Raw genomic sequence first — 20,760 nt, 5'->3', positions numbered from 1 at the left:
ATAATTATCTGTAAGATATTATACTATAAGTTAGGTACCTGGGAGTTCAAATGCACAGATGAGAGTTGGCAAGTGGAACATTCTTCTTAAGAGAGAAGCATGGTTCCAAAATGGTTGTAAGTTATGCTTCACAACACTTTATTTTTTAAATAGTTTATCTAACATGTTTTAATTTTGAATGTGCAGCTGTTGCTTGTAACTGTTAATAACTTCTAGCATGAACAGTATACTCTTCATGATAATATGTTACATTTGTTTAGACTTGCACAGATATCCTTATAAGCAGATATTATGTGGTTTTATAAAATCTGGAAAAAATAGTTCATTTAGGAGTTTTGAACTATTATTCTGAAATTTAGTTAGGAGCAAACCTGGTGAACACTTATTCATGCAACACATACTCACTGAAGTCAAGAAATGATCACCAGTGAGGATGGGTTCCAGTCTGATCCTTTGTAATTAAAAGACAAATTGTGTCAAATCCAGCTGATTGCCAAGTAAATCATTTTAAATATTTGTGGGGGTAAAAATGTAATTGATTGTGGCTTTGCTGTAGGAATCACCCTGTACTTGAAGTAGAATTGGTCCATCTTCCAGGAGTGGTTAGGGACAAGCAAGTAACTACCTCAAAGGTTTAATTCCCTGCTCCACCACAGATTTCCTGTGTGACCTTGGGTAAGTCATTTAATCTCTTTTTGGCTCAGTTCCCTCATCTATTAAAAGAAAAAGATTTAAATAATAGGGATAATGGTACTTCTTTACCCAATGGGGGTAGTCTGAGGATCACAATATTAACAATTGTGATGGGCCCAGTTGCTATGGTAATGGAGGCCACATCAGTAGCTAAGAAAGACACACTGATTATGAAAAATCAAGTTAATCTTCAAAAAGTCTGGAAAGTGAAGTGGTGGTTGCTGAATACATGTAAGGTAAATAAAGCAAGAAAATATAGAGCTAGAACAAGCCATAATGGCAGGTTGAGTGAACACAGTGCATTTTTAACATGGAGTCATACATCAAAAACACCTTAGTCACAAAATGCAGGAACATTCTCAGTCTGAGAACTTGCCCATAGCATTTGCAGAGGAGAAAGTTACGCATCAGAGGAGAGGTGATAAAGTACTCATCAAATAGGTAAACCTCCCGCAACACCTCCTGCCTGAGCTGCTGCAGGGGCTGTTTAGCAGACACTAAGGCTGAATACATCTTGTCAAAACAGTGCTGTGTGACATGAATATTTTAAGAAACACATATCTGTTACTCAAAATTATTCCTGATTTGGCTTCACATAGCCACTTATACCACTTGTCACTACAAAGAATGAGGAAAATGATACTAAGAACATACTTCATAGACAAATCCACCCGTATGGGCTGTGATTTAACTGTTGTAATTTCTCCATAGAAACAGGATAACGGCCAAAAACGTGGTATGTCTAGATTTTTTTTTTTATTCCAAACAGACAATTTCTTATTAATTGCTGCTCAAGATGTTATTTTATCAGAAGTGAAAGCTTTTGTTTTCCTGCAGTTTGGCAAAGGAAAGATAGAGCTCTAACATGAAATCCTTTAGCATGAAACAATGGACTTGCGTCTTTACTCAGTGGCATCAAGGACAGAATGTTATAGTGCGTTCACCCTCTCTCTGAGAAAGTGGATTCACTTATACTTTATAATCTTCATTACAAAAATGGACACTCTTTGTCTCTGCCACAAAAACACAGATTTTAAATGTTTTTGTAGATAATGTAATTAATTAGAAGGCTTCCCTGAATATATGATAACAAGGGTTGTTGTAAGAAGAAAAAAAAATACCATGTCCATATTTGCAGGAAGAATATGCACAAAAACAGAAAGATATACAGAGACTATTGCTTAATAATTATGTACTTTGCTATGGTGCTCATGTCTGTAGTACCTCAGTGCCTCACGAACACTGAGTTTATCCACAATATCCCTGGGAGGAAGGGCCAAAGATAAATACATTCTTCCATGTGGCACACAGAAAATATTAATTCCTGTGCGAATACAGAAAAGAAAAATAGGAAGAAAGGGCAATTGAACTTTGCAGTACACAGGGATCCAGTGACAGGACTCAAGAAAGGGGGTGACAGTTCAGAGTGACTGGAGAAGAAGATTCATTTAGTGGTTTGCTGTTGGTAAACTGAAGAGAAGGAAAAGGAAGAGGCAGGGAGCTCTGGAAGAAGTTCAGAGTAGACCAGATAAGAGATCTATAACATCAACCAGGCTTTTGGTAATGGGGATGGAGAAGTATGGGTGAATTCTAGAATCGCACTTGTTTCTGGGAGGACCTTACACCCTTCGTGAACATTCCCTGAATATTACTCATTTAGTAACTGGATAAAATGTATGTTTGGCTGTCACACTCCCTACAGCAGCCTCATAAAATGAAAAATGGGGGAACAGGCAGTTTCAAAGAAGCACCCATGTCCCTTTCAAATATCTGGAAGTTGTAAAGACTGTGATTTTAAAATCTGCATTTTGGATATCCCTTACTACCTGAGCCATTCAGCTGAGCTCAGAACCATAGAAGTGTTACTGTCCTGTAAATAGGAAATAGCCAAATGACGGCACCACAACTAAAGTGGGGCAGAATTTGTCTGAGACTCACCCAAGGAAGGGCAGCTCTGCTTTGTGGGGGGCAGGGGAGGAAGGAAGTCTGAAACTGCTGTAAAAAAGGTGCTCAGTGGTTGGGCTTTGCAGCAGTGACTCACTCTCCCCTCCTCCCCCCACCCCTCGGGATGTGCATAAAGGTATGAAACTTGGGTGGGGCAAGTCTCCTTGCTCCATGCAGTGAGGAAGCCAGCATGGGTCCGGGGAAGCAGCAAACAGGACTGTGAAGCAGCTTGGCTCCAGGGGCATGGAGAAGGGTGAGTTCCAGAAAACAGGGGCTGTTTCCCCCAGGTCCCACAGGCAGGAAAGGTCAGGCAGAGGCAAATTACAAGTAGGCCACAAGGGGGGTGATTTAGTAAGTGAAGCTCAGTGTCTACTGCAGTCACGAGACAGTGTGGCTTCAGGCCCATGCAGAAAGGGGAGAGTGGAAAGAAGGGGAACTAGCATCCCCCTGCCCCAGGTACTTCCACCCATAGGCAGGCTGGAATCTGCAATCGAGGAGGGTGAATTGGCACCCAAGGCTAGTCAGCTTCTGAAACAATCAACCTGCATGGGGAGGGGGAGGGAATTTAACTGTTTCATGTACCAGAAAGCAGGCTGCTGCTCAGGTGCCTGTACCTTTGCTGGAAAGGAGACAAGCAGAGGCAGCAGCTGCAGCACAGGGCAGTCCCAGTGGAGCCCAAGGGCTGTAAGGGGACCCAAGGGAGACAGTATTGCAGCAGGGGCAGGGGGTGCTCACAAGTGCTGTGGCTACTAATGCCTTGGGTGGTGTGTTTAACAGCCCAAGGCATAACCCAGGGCAGCCTCATGGACTGAGGGAGGGAAATGACCAAGGGGAAATGACCAGGTGGGCAGGCTGTGTGGATTAATGGGGTTCAGCGGAGCTGTACAGCAAATGGTCAGTGAAGTTGTTTCTGGGGTTTTCTCAACAGCATTACAGCACTTTCAAAGGGCACAAGGTCACCTAGAACCAGGATGTTCTCGTCCACTGAACACAAGGGATGGCAGTAATGCTGATCCCAGGGGTGAGTGTGATTTGAACCACATAGAGTCTTGGGGGATGAGTGGCAGAGGTGGTATCTGGCCTTCCAGTCTAGAAAGGGGTGGTAGTTGCAGGGGCCACAGTGAGGTGCAGGGATCGTGCTCAACCAGTCACTCAGTGAGTTCACCTGAGGGGGACAGGAGTAAATACTCTGGGCCCAGGAGTGGGAGGTCCAGAACCCTGGGCCAACTGACCTAGGGGTGGCACCTTCAGTAGGAGCACTGATGGTATTACACAGTTGCTGCAAGCTAATTTGCATTTACTACAGCAGCTTCGGGCAGCTAGGTGTGAGGGGTCTGCACAGGGTGACAGGGTAGGCACAAATATGTTTGGGGCCATGTCCTGGTTTAATTATAATGAGCAGTTTCAATTAAGGGCAGCAACACAAACTGGGATAAGGTGGGACATACCGCATCACACAATGTGGTTGGAGTGGATGACACCAAGGGCACCAGGAGTTCACACAGACAGTGGTTTGTTCATACCACAGCAAGCTCAGGAGGGGCCCCAGGCACATAATAGTATTTGCTGGGCATTTAATGATGGTGGTTGTTTTTGCAACCCCTGTAGATACAGGCATGTTTGCGAGCCACGTTTTGGGACTCATTCAACCCATTCTTGCCAGAGCAGAAAGGGAAGATCACAGGGAGGAAACAGGAATGGGAGTGGGGCAAGTGTCAACCACAGGTTTGGTGCGGGTGGAACAGGGTCTGGGACACAGAGCACAAGCTGGGGAGGGGGATGAGCTGGGGTTGGTGCAATGGGCATGGGCTCCAATGCCAGTTAGGCTGAATGTGTTAAGGGCTCTCCTATGGGAGAGGATTACAGGAGGATTTCAGATCCCTTTTGTGGGAAATGGAATTCATTTGATGTAAAAAAATTTAAAGTCAGTAGCTGGGATGGGGCATATTGTTCAAAAAAAGATTGCACAAGAATTAAAGGAGGATAGCTGGGCCAGGATAGCTGGGCCATTTAATCAATTGCCTATAGCACATTTGAGAGTTTCCCCCCTGGGGTTGGTCCCCAAGAAGACCCCAGGGACATATTGATTAATTCATCACCTGCCATGCCTGTAAGGTGGCTCTGTTAATGATAGAATAGACCCAGCACTATGTTCCGTATGCTATTCCTCCATTGATTAAGCCATGCATATCGTTAGGGTGTGTGGCCCTGGGTCACTACTGGCTAAATGTGATATCAAGTTTGCTTTCTGACTATTGCCGGTGCACTCATTGGACTTTGACCTGTTGGGTTTCTGTTTTGAGGTGCAATTTTATTTCAACAAGGCTATGCCCATGGGCTGTTCAGTATCCTGTGCAGTTTTTGAGAATTTCAGTACAGTGTTGCACTAGGCAGTGGTGCAGTCAGTGGAACTAAACAAAATAGTGCATTATTTGGATGATTTTTTGTTTGCAGGTTGAGCTGGGTCAAATGAGTGTGTTCATCTGTTGAATGGACACACTGGCTAAAAATCTGGAGGTACCCCTAGAGGAGGAGAAAACAGAAGGCTCTTCCACTACATTGACCTACCTGAGCATTGAGCTGGATACCAGGGAGGGCGAATCTCGGCTTCCTCAGGATAAGCTTCAGGAGCTATTGGGGTTGCTTCAGAGAGCACTGGGGGCTAAAAAAAAAAACATCACGCTGCAGGAACTGCGATCTATTTTGGGGCACCTGAACTTTGCTTGCAGGTTTGTTGCCCTGGGGTGGGCATTTTGTGCCTGGCTGGCAGTGGCAACAGCAGGCATAGCCAGGCCACACCATTACCTACAAGTCACTAGAGAGATAAAGGAAGACTTGGGGGTGTGGGAAAGATTTCTGAGTCCATTTAATGGGGTATCATTGTGGAGGGAGGAATGGTTATTACAAAGGGGGTTAAAAATCCACTCAGATGTGGCAAGGGGTACAGGTGTTTGGGGTATTTTATCAAGGCAAATGGTGTGCACAAAAATGGCCCACAGCCTGGAAACAAAACGGGGTTGTGTGTGACATGACCTTCTTGGAATTTTTCCCCATTTTAGTTGCGGTGGTGATTCAGGGATCTGAGCTGGCTAATAAAAGGGTGTGCTTCTGGTGCGACAACACGGCAGTGGTGCAGGTTATCAATCACCAAACTTCCAGATCACACAGGGTTATGAAGTTGGTAAGGGCGTTTGTTTTACAATGTCCTTACCAACTTCTGTTTTTCTTCAACATCTGTTTTTCTTCAAAGCATGAGCTGGGCATGGATAAAGGCATAGCAGATGCCTTGTCTCATTTCCAGTTTGACAGATTTCATAAGCTTGCACCAGGGGCTAGCAGTGAACCCAAGCAGATGCCACAGAGGCTCTCTAGAACCTCCGAATGTCATGTGGTTGGCGAAGTGCAGATTTTTGGCTTCAGCTTACAAGTTGTTTATTTTGTTTTCTTTTAAGAAGTCTTGTCAATTCAAGGATCCAGAGAATGGGTAGCCTATACAGCCCTCCGTGGAGGGCGGTTGTTGCAGTACCGAGTCAAGGACAATGCAGCTGCTGGTGCCCCTTGATGATCACACATGGGACAATGGGTTATTTTTCCCCAGTAGGGCTGCTAGACAACAGGCCATTTGGAGATATCTGTGAACCTGGCATGGTTGTGGGGAGGCAGCCAAGTAAATTGCTGGTGCCTCCTTGTGGCTGATGTTCAGTCCAGAGGGAGGGCAGCCATTGAGCAGATAAATGATCTGGTAAAAGACTTAAAAGAGGTACTGGATAATGGAACAGACTGGGGGAGGGCGTTGAGGACTCCTATGATTGGTACGCAGGGAGTCAACCTGCCCCCATCCCATTCTCATAGCCCCCCTTAACTCTCTTACAAGGCTGGTGGATGGTAAGGTCCAAGCCATGGGCCGGCTGGGGGACCTGGATGGAAACAAAGGGGGGTTGGTGGAAGCTCCAGAGAATTGTTTTGAATAAGCATGGATTTGCCTGCACTGTACACTTTATCTGCCGGGTAGTCCCAGACATCAATATAATAAAGTTGCGGCCTGATTAAAATCCATAGCAAGTCTCCTGTCCTTCTTGTGGTGTACCCAGACAATTAAATACTAATGGTGACAATAGTGTTTTAAAGTTTCCAGACATCTTACAAAAATGCCATGACCATGGCATTTAACAAATACATCATCAGCTCTCCAAAAATACACATACAAACTGCAGTTACAGATTTGCTGGACAAAAGCAGTAATACACTTGGAAATGACAGGACCTTTTTTTTTATGTCTAATTCATTATTTCGTTTTATTTGATTTACATAGGTATTTTATTTTACTGTGACTCTTTACACTCAACCTAACTAAAAGTACTGTTTGCTACCCCTTGATAGTTTCAGGCATACACTAAAAGAAGCCAGCAAACTTAATCTGTTTAGTGCCATATGCTGAAAGAACAGTGGAGGTGCTTACAAAAGCAGTAAGATGGGTGCTTGCCTTTTCTTTGTTGACATTTATTAGAACATTTCTGAATACTTAGCAAACAGGTAACTTGTGGGCTGTGTTACCATCAATGTCAGCAAACCCCATATTGCTACAAAATGACAAAAATACACCTTGAGCAAAATGGTCTAAAAGTTCTGCAAATCTCCTGCTTCCTCGCACCAGAAATCTGAAAGAAAATGTGTTGAATAGCCATCTGTTATACGATGTTTATGGGGATATATAAATTCAAGTGGGAGACTGCTTGTTTTGTTTGTACATATAATTGATAGCATTTTGTAATTTAAACTTACCAAAAATAAACAAACAAACAAACAAAATCTATAACCCAATAAAATAAACCTTTTCCATGTTTTCATGGTGTTACAGATAAGCATTTCAAACTAGAATGTACATCTGAGCCATTATTTAGTTTCTTTACCACGGTGTATATTTTCTAGGAAATTGCTTTATATATCTTAGTTCCAAATTCATTGTTTACAGAAATTGAAAGCTCAAGGAAATTTCCTAAATCTGAAATAACATCTTTTTTTTTTATAGCCATATGTTCATTTCATCACACTTAACAGAAAAGCTACTTAAAAGTATCTAAAGCCTAAATTAACTTCAACTTAAACTTCAAACCTAAAGAAATACAAACTGCTACTTAATGAAGAATGTCAGTGTTTTAATTTAATATGTGCCAGTAGAAAAGAATCAACTTCCCACTTCTCTGCATAGTGTGAAAATATCTATGACACAAGAATAATTAACTTATTACAGATGAGCTAACCAGTACGGACAATGTAAAAATCAACCAGAATATGTGGCAAGCAACTGAAACAGAATTGAGGTAGAACTTTTTCTGAGTTTTGTAAAAGTTCAGTTAATTTTCTTTTCTTGACATATTTGAATATATTATTATTAGCCTGAGGAGAAGTAAGAAGACCTTTCTCACAGAAATTCCAACACAACTATATCTGGAAGTACTGAGAAGCACATTAAACCACTTCTTCACATAAAAATTCATACCTAATGAATAAGCTCAAATAGTTTCAGATGAATCAGGATTCATTTTAGAAGAACAAGATGATAATAATAATAATAATATGTCTTGCTTATCTACAGCCTACATCTGTTGAAGTGAGTTTAAAACTCATTTATTTCAGTGGTTCAGAATAAGGGCTGTAATGCCTTCCTACACAATCTCATCACACTTTACAAATATTAAATAATTTAAACTTCAAAAAACCCTTTGCGGTAGATAAACATTTGTCCCTGTTATATAGAAAGAAACTGAGGCACAATTTAAATAATTCAAAATGTTGAGATAGAATGGGTTTTATGGACAGAGAACTAGGCTGGGAGTCAGGAGATCTAGGTTCTGTTCCTGGCCTGCAATATCAGAGGGCTTTTAATATACCCAGCTCAAATGCAAGATTAAGAGGAGAGAGGGTCTTTATGCCTGCTCCGTCCCTTCTGTACTACAAAGGCAACAGACATAATCTTGTATTTAGTGGTAACCTGGAAGTGAGTGTGAGATTTGGATTTAGTGATTTGCAAAATGCACTACATATAGGGGGTGCATCTCTATCTTCCAACTCCATCCACACCCCTGTCATAGATGGCTATTCATAAGTGTTCTGTCCAGGATACAGATTAGGGTGAGGTTTTATTACTGTGACTAGAATTTGTCTTATCCATGCTTGTAAACCTTGACCATCCTTAAAGTGCTGGATTGGGCCTAAACATTTTGGGGCATTTTTAGTATTTTGAAAATTAGTTTTTCAACACCTATCGAATTTGAGGGACAGCAGTCTCTAATTTGCTGTATTATGGCAGGTTCCACTTTTTGTTCAGGTGTGCAGGTCTCCATTGCTGATTTGTCTTAATGTATATGATGAAAGAATTATTTTGTGACAAAACTTGGCAATAGTGTTAAAAGTGTTACTTTAATCAATGTTAATTCAGCATAGTCCCCAGTTCAGTCACTGCATCACTATTCCAAATACAACTAGTGCCTGATATCATTTACAACTAGGTCACACTGCTCTAGGAATGCCAACAACCCTAAAAGAGGGTGTAAACATTTCCATCAATTGTGAGGCACCTTCGTGTTCCCAGAGCAATATACAGTCTTCTTAGGCTATATCTACATATGAGCTAGGAGCATGTTTCCCCAGCTCACATATATATGTTAGCTGTAGATTAATAAGAGCTAGCACAAGTATAAATAGTAGTGTAGTCACAGTAGTACAGGCAGTGGCAATAGCTACACAGTTTAGCAATGTTAAGTACATACCCATGGGTTTCAGGAGGGTTGGATTTGGCACAGCTAAGCTCTTACAGAGTTACCACGAATATACATATGTGAGCTGGGGAATCACACCTCCAATTCACAGTGTTGACATAAATTTTTAGTGTAAGTGAGAATCAAGACCAGAAGTCAACATAATACACACATATATATCACTGAAAAATATACTGCATTATAAGATAATAAGTACACTTACTCATTCAGGGTGGAAAGAAGACTGAGAGGAGCTTTAGGGCCTGATCCAAAGCCACATGAAGTCAGCAAAAAGACCACCACTGATTTCAATTGGTTTTGAATCAATTCATTTGTGTGTTTGCATTGCAGGCTCAGCTATTGACCTGCTCACTAGATAGATGGAAGGAAGCAGGGTGAATAATGAATATTTTAAACTTGCATAAAATATTTGCAAAAGAAGAAAAAATGGCTATTTGAACCAATTCTGGACAATTCTTATACTCACAGAGACAAAAAGTAGAGCATGAGGTTTCTTTTCAATGTAAACTTTCTTACATCTCCTCAGTAGGAGGAAGTCATGTGAAACTGGAGCTTTCCTTACCAAGTGATAGCAAGTTGTAATACATCAATAATGCAAATGTTGACTGACATGGATTGCACCTTCCAAATGTTCTTTTTTTTTAGAGGTTATTTTTATTTGACTCATGACACCTTAAGCATCAGTTAATTTTAGTTAGTAGTAATTTTAGTAGAGAAGATTTTTTTAAAGAGTTTGTTTATCTATTTTGTGTATTTCTATTGTGCCTATTGGTTTAGTAGCTAAACCAGGGATCGGCAACTTTTGGCACACAGCCTGTCAGGAAAATCCGCTGGCAGGCCGGGATGGTTTGTTTACCTGCAACATCTGCAGGTTCAACCGATAGCAGCTCCTACTGGCCGCGGTTCACCCTTCCAGGCCAATGGGGGCTGCGGGAAGCAGCGCGGGCCAGGGTATGTGCTGGCAGCTGCTTCCCGCTGCCCCCATTGGCCTGGAACACCAAACTTCAGCCAGTGGGAACTGTGATTAGCTGAACTTGCAGCTGCTGAAGGTCAACAAACCATCCCGGCCCGCCAGTGAATTTCCCTGATGGGCCTTGTGCCAAAGGTTGATGATCCCTGATCTAAACAGTAAGGACCAGATCCTTGGTTGGTATAAGCTGGTGTAGCTCTATTGAGCTTGTGTTCTCACATAAGGAATTCTTTTTTTGTTTGTTTGTTTGTTTGAAATGTCACTTAATCCAAGTGATGCACTGTTAAAATTTTAAGAATGGGATCCCTCACACATGTTGACATTCCCAGGGTAAAATATTCTTTTACCCAGAATACTGCATCAGTTCCATACTCTTCCCTTTTCCAAATAAATCTCATTCCTTTCCCTCTCTCACACACACACAAATACATCAATCTGTCCACTTTCTCAAATCATCATTCTTTCCCCAACTCCATCACCTACTCCAAGTGGCTCCCCTACTTGATTTCTGTTCGGCACAGCAGTTCTGTACCCATTGAAGGTTGGGCATCCTGTGGACTCTGCCTTTGAAATTGTTAACTGGGTGCGAAACAGACAACTTCTGGTGTTGGGCAGGTTGACTGCTTGAGGAATGGCTACTCTTTGGTTACTGAAGTGGGCAAGGCAAACCTGATTTGTGAGGAAGGTGGTTGGAGTAGTGGGTCTCCTCTGATTTCTAGCAGTCTCTTCTATACCTGGTGTGGAAAGTTAGACTAGAGGTGGGGATTGAGAAGAAAACACGGGAACTGAAACATGGGATTGAGAAGGAAACACGAGGAAGCTGTGATTGGGTTAGTAGGCTGTGATTGGGTTAGTAAAAATTGGCAGAGAGAGAAGAAATCCACAAAGGCTACAATACTCTGTATAGCACTGGTTTGACTCTTCCTCCATTCCTTCCGATCCTTGCACACTGCAGGAGCAACTGGATGACATGGGAGTTATGTAGGAAATATCTCATGTTCTTTTAGCAGCATTTGTCTTCCTTGAAGCAAAAGCAAGGTCTACATTGCAGCTGTGTGAGTGAGCAGCAGGCAGCTCAGTTCTACACTCAGACAGGATTGGACACTTTAACCTCTTTCAAACTTACCCAATTTCTGCCACCATTATTTATAGCCCTATGTGTGGAACTAGCTAAGGACTTTGCAGAAATGTCAGCAAAAGGATTTCTTGGGAAATACCCCAAACTTACTTGGCTCATTTTACATAAATGGAGTATGTGGGGGTTGGGCGGGGGGTTAGAGCATGTCGGATGTTGAGACCAGACTCTTACTCTTTGTATTTTTAAGACTACTCTCAACAAGAAAAGAGTTAGAAATTCAATAAAAATTAAATAAAAGTAAGATTCGAGTTCACAGGGCCCAAAGTTCTCCCTGCTTCAGGAACTTATTACTTGATCCTCCCTGAAAGGATCTGCTATTTTTTCAAACAAAAGAAAGAAACTTTGCTGCCTAATCTCTACAGTGATATGGAACAGCTAAGATTTTTTGTTGTTATTAAGAAAAGCTGATCCAGTTGGCCTCAGATTATGTTTCCCATATACAAAATTGAAGCCTCACTGTTTTAGAATTTAGCCTCACTGTTTTAGAAGTCTTTAAACTGTTTTATTTTCTTCTTTAATTAAAACATTATAAACATATTTGCAATTTCAGAGAACAACTGTTTGGGTCTTTTCAATTTTCTCTGAATATTCTTGCCTTGATTAACTATTCATGCTCATTCTTCACGCATCATTTGTTGTATGAGAAACACCTGCTACCTGCTTCTACTTAGAAAGGAGGACATATTCACAAGCAAACTATAGTGTTAAAAAGGACGAAGATCAAAGTAAAATCTTGTTGTTTGATTTGCTTTAATTTAGAATTGCTGATATGTTTTATTCTTCCACATATTTTTGTCTGAATGGTAGAATAATATCATGGAAATGATCATTGGATGGATGGATAGGCATAAACATACATGGATAGATACCTCTTAGGTCTGGAAACAGTAAAATCTATACTAGATAAATTAGGAGGCAACAGGACAAATGAAAAAAGGCCACTTTCTTGGCCTATCCTCCTGATGACTTGTGCAGACTCACAACAGTACCTATCACATCTGAAATTTAATGTGACTAGTATGATCACACTATATCCTCTGCCTCTGTAGATATTGGCCTTCCCCGCAGATCATCTGATGGTTCTTCTCCATACTGTGAACTTATAGGCAACAAAGCTGCTCTGCCATGATTTACAGGTAGATATCACCCAATATTAAGACTGGGAACCAGTGTGCATGCTTTTACTCAACTCTGCACCATAGGTATTGGATGTAAGGTGAGGGAGAAAGAAGATGCAAGAAGGGAGACAAAGAACTGAGGGCAAGTATATACTACAGTGCTGCATCAGCATAGCTGCACTGTAGAAGAGGCATTATGCCAACAGGAGAGCACTCTCCCGTTGGCATAATTACTCCACCTTGATGAGAAGTGGAAGCTACGTCAGCGGGAGAGCATCTCCCATCAACATAGAGCTGGTGTGGATAGTGCAAAACTTGTGTCACTCAAGGCAGAAGTTACACCCCTGAGAGACATAAGTTTTATGAATTAGGCTGTAGGGTAGACCTGCTCTGAGAGTAGATTGATAAAGAGTGAATAAGGATGAGAGCTAGAGAGGAAATCACAAAGATAACATTCTCACAATTGGTACTAATCACTATGCTTGTAGGCAGTCTGTGCAGAGAGTCAGGACTGAGTTAACTTAGAGGCTGAACCACTCTATGATCCATAGACGTGGACTCTCCAAGTCACAGCTGGGGCACATATATGAACCACTGTGCAGAAGACTGTGCTGCTCCATTCCATTTTTCTATATATTCTTGTGAAAGGTACCCCATTGATAGATCTGGAGATTCAAGTCAGTTATTTGTTAACATATATATTTTCACTAGGACAAATACTTGACTTGAATCTCCAGATCTACAAAAGAGGTACCTTTCACAAGAACTGCATTCACATAGGTCTTCCTATGTGTGCACAGGGCCTCACACAACATGGGCATTATTGGCACACTACTATTACTAAATTTACTAGAAGAATAAAGCAAAGCACTGAAAGGATGAATACAATGCAGTGAGGTCCCAGAGGACTGGAGAAGAGAAACATTGTACCTATCTTTTAAAAGGGGAACTAAAAGGACCCAGGCAATTATAGACCTGTCAGCCTAACTTTGATACCTGGAAAGTTAGTGAGACAATTATTAAACAATCAATTTGTAAGCACCTAGAGGATAATAGGTTCATAAGAAATGGCCAGCATGGATTTGTCAAGAACAAATCATACCAAACCAGCATAATTTTCTTCTTTGACAGAGTTACTGGCCAAATGAATAGGGAGGAAGCAGAAGACAGTTCTTGCTTTTAGTAAAGCTTTGGACACAGTCCACTTGACATTCTCATAAGTAAACTAGGGAAATGTGGTCTAGATGAAACTATTATAAGATGGGTGTAAAACTGGTTGAAAGGCAGCACTCAATGATTCACATTCAACCTAGGAGGATTCAGCTAGTGGGGTCTTGCAGGGTTCAGTCCTGGGAGCAGTAGTATTCAATATTTTCACTAATGACTTGGATAACTGAGTGGGGAGCATGCTTATAAAATGTGCAGATGACACCAAAGTTTCGGATGGGTTCCAAAAACTTTGGAAGACAGGATTAGAGTTCAAAATGACCTTGACAAACTAGAGAATTGATTGAAATCAACAAGATGAAATTCAGTAAAGACAAGTACACTTAGGAAGGAAAAAAATCAAAAGCACAAATACAAAATGGTGAGTAACTGGATACATGGTAGCTCTATTGAAAAGATCTGAGGATTATAGTGGATCACAAATTGAATATGACCCAACAATGTGCAGTTGAGAAAAAAAGTCCAACATATTCTGGCCTGTATTAACAGGACTGTCTTATATAAGACATGGGAGACTATTGTCCCAGCTAGTTGAGACTGGTGAAGTCTCAGCTGTAGAACTGCATCCAATTCTGGGTACCACACTTTAGGAAAGATGTGGATAAACTGAAGAAAGTACAGAGTGTAACAAAAATGATGAAAGGTTTAGAAAAACCTGATCTGTGAGGAAAGGTTAAGAAAATTGGGCACGTTTAGTCTTGCGAAATGAAGACTGAGTGGTGACCCGATACCAGTCTTTAGATATAGTAAGGTCTGTGACCAATTGTTGTTCACATCCACTGAAGGATAAGAAATATCACCTGCCTGAATCAACGGGAGGGGGAAATTGATGGGAATGGCAGGGAAAGGGGACAGTCACAGTAGCAAAGGAGGGAGGCACTTGCCAAGGGACAATATGTAGCACCTACCATGGGAGTGTATGGCACCCACTGGCCAGCTTGGGGAGAGGGGTGCTGATTAGCCAGTATTCCCCAGGTCCCAGTATTTAGCCCTGTTCTCATTTTGCTGCTATGTCCACATCAAATTAGTTAGATATTAATAAAACTCTTCTAACTATAAGGGTAGTTATTCCAGAACTTAAGCTTCCAAGGGAGATTGTGGAATCCCCACCATTGGAAGTTATTAAGAAAAGGTTGGACAACAAGTGAGGGATAATATAGGTATACTTCATCCTGCCTGATTTCTCAAAGTCCCTTCCAATCCAACATTTGTATGATTCTCTGATGATTATAAAATCAGTGTTAAGTAGACTCTATTTAGTGTGCATTAACGTATATATCTGTCACATCCTGTCACACCATTAAATAACATATCGGAAATGTTGTATGTTTGTGGCCTCCACTTTATTTGTAATTACTCTGATCACCTACCCTGTTATCTACAGATGAATTGGACTATTATTTGTAGGTACTTCAATTACAGTAATTAGGGAACTAAGCTTTTCATCAATTGGTGCAAAGAAACTGTGGTTAGAAGAATCTTACTGAGTTTAAATATCCACAGGACATATGTCATAAAATGTTACAAGCTCCATTGAGTTCCAGTGCTGTTGAAATGTTAACAAATCTCTCTCTCTCTCTCTCTCTCTCTCTCTCTCTCTCTCTTTTCCTCTGGGATTAGCAAAATGATAAAACTGTAAGTAATACCAGAGGAAAATACAGATAATTAACAATATATGTATATAGCTAATGTCTATTCTTAGAATGTCTGATTTTCAAGTATTTCCAAATAACCTGTATGATTATATTGTTCTGTATTCATATTTCCAGGTTCTTTACATTCAGCAATATGTTCAAGCTATATAATATTTTTAAATTTCCTATTTGTAACTTATTTACTATGGGGTCTTGAGACATATTCTAGAACAAACCAATTTGAACTGTGAAAATCTTCATTTCTGCTGGGAATTTTATTTTTATATTTTTAGCTCCCTCTCCATCTGCCTTTGAGCAATTTTCTGTGCTTCAAGGATGAGCAAGCAATATTAATCCAATTTCTAGTTTCTGTGAGGCACATTAAGTTAGATCATATGCACCTCAACTCTGCTCCTTGGGAACTATGTGTTCATTTAACTGTTTCATTGTCTCATTCCGTCTGATCATGTGTCCTGAAAGAAAGATTATATATCGTGAAAAACATAGATGTTGGTGGTTGTTGCTGTAACCCTTTCTAAAGGAGAGGTATTACTGGATGCTGAGAGGTACCTGATCAATCTTGACCCAAGGGGCAAATCCTAGTGTATCTCCCTCTCCTTGTCCTACTAAGAACATAAGAATGGCCCTACTGGGTCGGACCAAAGGTCCATCTAGCCCAGTATCAGGGGCGGCACCAGGCCACAGCACGCCAAGCATGTGCTTGGGGTGGCATTCCGCAGGGGGTGCTCTGCTGGTCGCCAGGAGGGCAGCATGCGGCTCCGGTGGACCTCCCACAGGCATGCCTGCGGAGGGTCCGCTAGTCCCGTGGCTTCTGTGGAGCATCCGCTGGCATGCCTGTGGGAGGGCCACCGGAGCCGTGGGACCGGCGACCGGCAGAGCGCCCCCCCGTGGTGGGCCGCTGTGCTTGGGGCGGCAAAATGGCAAGAGCCGCCCCTGCCCAGTATCCCGTCTTCTGACAGTGGCCAGAGCCAGGTGCCTCAGAGTGAATGAACAGAACAGGTAATCATCAAGCGATACATCCCTTGTCACTAATTCCCAGCTTCTGGCAAACAGAGGCTAGGGACACCATCCCTGCCCATCCTGGCTAATAGCCATTAATGGACCTATCCTGCATGAAAAATAACTGAAAAATGTGCTTATATAATGGATGGCTGTTTGCAAAGTTAACTGTGGAGAGATGAGTGTTTCTTTTTTTAAGTATATACACATACATATAACATAACTGATTTTATCATTGAAAGTATAGGGAGTCCTAAAACTTTCTATGGGTTGGGAAAAATAATTGATATTTCTCTTTCCATTAATAAGACAGCTAGCTCATTTTAAATTCCAGGGCCTCTTTCTCTGTCTTTCTTTGTTCTCTGTGCTCTGAATAAGGAAGCACATGTGTACTTCTTTTGTTGCATTCCAGGAGTCAGGCATGCAGAACTTGCTGTGCATTTGGGGCACTTGTATAGCCCCAGAGAAACTTTCTGACTTGTATCTCTGCTGACAGGCTGGTAAGATTTGTGGGTCTGCTTTTAAAATATATAGTCTTGCATGACACATCCGAGATATAGCCTGCAGAAAATGATGAGTTGAGAGAATGAATCAAGTGTACACATGTATTAACGTGGACAGTAATTTTTTTCTGCTGTTATGTTTGTTAGATGAATAGCACAAGCTATATTTAAAAGAAAATCACTTCTATAGGGTCTGACCTTGCAAATAAGTCTATAACTGGAGTCATACAAGTAGTTCCATTGAAATCAATAGAACAGCTTGTATGAGTAGAGTTGTAGCTCTGTAGGTCCCTGGATATTAAAGAAACAGGGTGGGTGAGGGAATATCTTTTACTGAACCAACTTGTGTTGGTGGAAGAGACCATCTTTTGAGATCTGAAGAAGAGCTTTGTGTAGCTGGAAAGCTCGTCTCTTTAACCAACAGAAGTTGGTCCAGTAAAATATATTACCTCACCCACCTTGTCTCTTTTGAATGAGTAGAGGTACTTGCATGGTTGTTGGCTGGGTCTGGCCCATAATGACCTATATTCTGATCTTTGCTTCACAGTTGTAAATCTATAGTCAATTGAGCGCTATCTTAAGTACTTATATAGACCCCAATTCCATAATAGCTGAGCAACTCTCAATCATTTGATGTATTTATTCTTACAACACCCCCGTGAGACAGGAAGTGATATTATCCCCTTTTATGTTTGGAGATCTGATAGAAAAACTAAGTGTGGTGAAGCAACAACTTGCAGCCAGATATCCTGAGTCACAGGCTAGCACCCTAATCACTTCATCATCCTTCCTCTCCAGTTACTCCGGCTTTGCACCAATATCACTGAGAGCAGATTGTTTTATGATATTTGCTTATTTTATAATCTAAAATAATTTTTTTAAGAGAAAAGAGGGTTTGTTCTGTGCATGTAGGGGCCACGGAGTACGTTTCCTTTACAACATATTAGTTTTGTTTTGTTGGCTGTACTTGGGATTTCTATATGTGTGTTTCTCAAGCTCTCACTACCAAGGTAACTTTTAGTACAGTAAGTGAACTACAGATAATAGCATAACTGGAAAAAATGTAAATTCTTACAAAAGAGTAAGGATTTGGAAATATGTCTCTCCCCAATGTTACATGTGGCAGAAATACAGCATGATTCCTTTATAAACAAACTAAACTTTAAATTGGTGTGGATTCCTTTCTTAAAGTGAGTGGCAGCATGTTCTGAAACCCTACAGAAAACAAGTGATGGGGGGGAAATGAAAAGAGGGACAATTTAAATTTGCGTAATTTTAATGAACTGTTTTTTTAAAAGAATAAAGAACTTGTGTCACTGGAGCAGAATGTGAATTCTTCTTTAGCTAGATGTTTGTTTCAGTATGTACAATCTAATACCAGGTATTAGGACATGAAATATGTTGTTATTTAAATTCCTGTGTTTTGTTATTTGGCATTCTGACTTTTTTTCCTGTTTGACAAATGCATATGGAGTGTTTATGATAGGACAAAAATTAGAAGTCCAAATTAAATGCACAAATTGAATGCATCTTGGAACTGTGTATTATTGGTCTGATTTTAAATAAGGTAATCAAAATCATATAATGCAAAAAATATGTGGATATGAGTTAAATGAAAAATGCATTTTAAAATAGTTTATAATTAAACCACTGATAAAAGTATAATCTATGAGGAAACTAAGTCTGATGCTCATTTTTCTGGGGGGGAAAAATTCAAACTGACAAGTTATCAAGTGATTTTGACTCATTTCACTAAGCCAAAACAGAAACTCATCAGCACAGTTTAGCAGTCCAAAACATTTTGCCTGGTAAATCAGGATAACTCACTATTATGTTATCTTTTTTCCTTTTAAGCTTATATTAAATCAGATTATCTATGATAGATACCTAATCAGAAAGCTTCAAGTCATTTCTCTCTCTCCCATTTGCCCCTTCTTCCTTTATCTCTTTCAGGCACAGAAATTGAGGATGGAATTACCTAAAACTGGGAATGGATAGAATCTTTTTGTACATTATTAAAATGTATTGGAGTAATAGTAATTTCTTATATTACTCTTTTAACTGATCTTTTAAGGAAAATATTAAACCCAAAAGTTCTTTGCCATTAGGATAACCAATATAGTCCTTAAAAATAAACAAAAAGAATAGGAGCCATGATCAGCATTCACAACGCACTCCCCATTAGTACCTGTCCCAACCAGATGATCCAACCAGTGGACCAAATTAGGTGAAGAATCCTGGTCATGTGCCACCTGAGGCACATTGTGCATATGCTAAGAACAACAACAACAACAAAGAAGAAGAAGAAGAAGAAGAAGAAGGAGAGCTCTTGGACCAAGAAAAGTCATAACAGGAAAGTTCTTTTTTTTCTTCTTCTTCTTCTTCTTCAGAAAATGAATAAGTTGTTTAGCATATTCAAGTGGAAAAAAAAGCTCTAGACTATAATATGGATAGCAACAGATGCCAAAATAAAGTATGATTGCAATCTGAATTATGCATTTTCTTATTTCTTATCACTCATGTTGTATATCCTGCAATTGCCCCCAAATCATATATTATAATGTATCATTTACGTAATGTTAAACTAAAGTTCCAATAATGTTTGGTATGTAATTTTTTCCTATTGCTTCAGTCCAGCCTAAGACAATTTTACTTACTTATTCACTCTGGGGCAGTGAGTTTAACAGTTTTTGATGGATGAGTAATGTTATTAGCTTTTTCATTGGATCATTATAGTTGAAATCAAGTGAGTTGCTTGGGCTAATACATATTCTTGACATTACTGCAAGGCTGATTTACTCATGCTTTTTTAATCATTGTAGATATACTAGTCCTCAAAAGTTGGGAGCTGAGCAATAAAGACTCATCTACTTCAGGTTCTTTTACAGTCACAACTGATAATTATGCAAGATTCTTTTAATATGGTAATATGATTCTTACATTAGTATTTCCAGTAGTAGCTAATTGTTAATTAATCATTTGATAATCCACAATGATTTATAAAATGTAGCAAAGGAGCTTTTATGTCTGTGTTCTCCTCCTCTGGGGAAAGCTACCAATTCTTACATTTTTAAAACAGAACTTTTGACTGATGCCTTTAGTAATCAGCCATCTAGAACAAACCACCGGAACTAGCTGAAATAGCCTGGGCTATCATGACGTGCTCATCTTTTTGTCATGCTTCTGGATTCCAGCATTTTCCTTAATTAAATTGCATTGCTAGCCCAGCTGCAAAATAGACATGACTTTGTAACCCAGTGCTGAGTGTGTTATAGATCCCTTTCTCTGACTGACCTACAGAGGATATGAATATCTCGCAGCCCCAGTTAGATCAAGTTGTAGCAGCTCAAGCAGTTTACAATTCAGTCACTGCTTCTGGCGAAAATGGCAGCTTTCACATAGTGGGAGATCATCCAGGACTTCAACCCTTGTAGGTCTTACATGTTCAGGATGAGATTCCCATGATTACAGGCAGGAAGTGCATAAGCCACAGGTCAGTGTGTGTTGTTTTCCCCCATTCTGTGCCCAATCCTCAGAGGATGTGAGACTGCTACCACCCTAGCCAGCAATGACAAAATGGGGAATAAGGAGAGACAATTGTACAACTCTAATGTCTGCATAAATACAGTGAAATGGGAGGGGGTAAGGCCCCAGTGAAAGTAATGTACCAGGACTCCAAATTTCTCTCAGTGGGCCTGGTATAAAGCCTGTTTTTTATTTCTATAGCTGTTTAT

General features: G+C 40.5%; 1 long non-coding RNA gene across 1 annotated transcript; it reads left to right on the top strand.

The window, feature by feature from the left end:
* The first annotated feature begins 2,809 nt into the window (after window positions 1-2,809).
* Window positions 2,810-6,408, top strand: LOC123363603. Its single transcript, XR_006576829.1, has 3 exons — window positions 2,810-2,890; window positions 3,566-3,658; window positions 5,092-6,408. It is a non-coding gene; the product is annotated as an uncharacterized LOC123363603 (long non-coding RNA).
* Window positions 6,409-20,760: the final 14,352 nt, after the last annotated feature.

The sequence above is a fragment of the Mauremys mutica genome, chromosome 1 (genome assembly GCF_020497125.1).
Source record: "Mauremys mutica isolate MM-2020 ecotype Southern chromosome 1, ASM2049712v1, whole genome shotgun sequence".
Classification (NCBI taxonomy): Eukaryota; Metazoa; Chordata; order Testudines; family Geoemydidae; genus Mauremys; species Mauremys mutica.
This window is presented reverse-complemented; position numbering and strand designations above follow the sequence as displayed.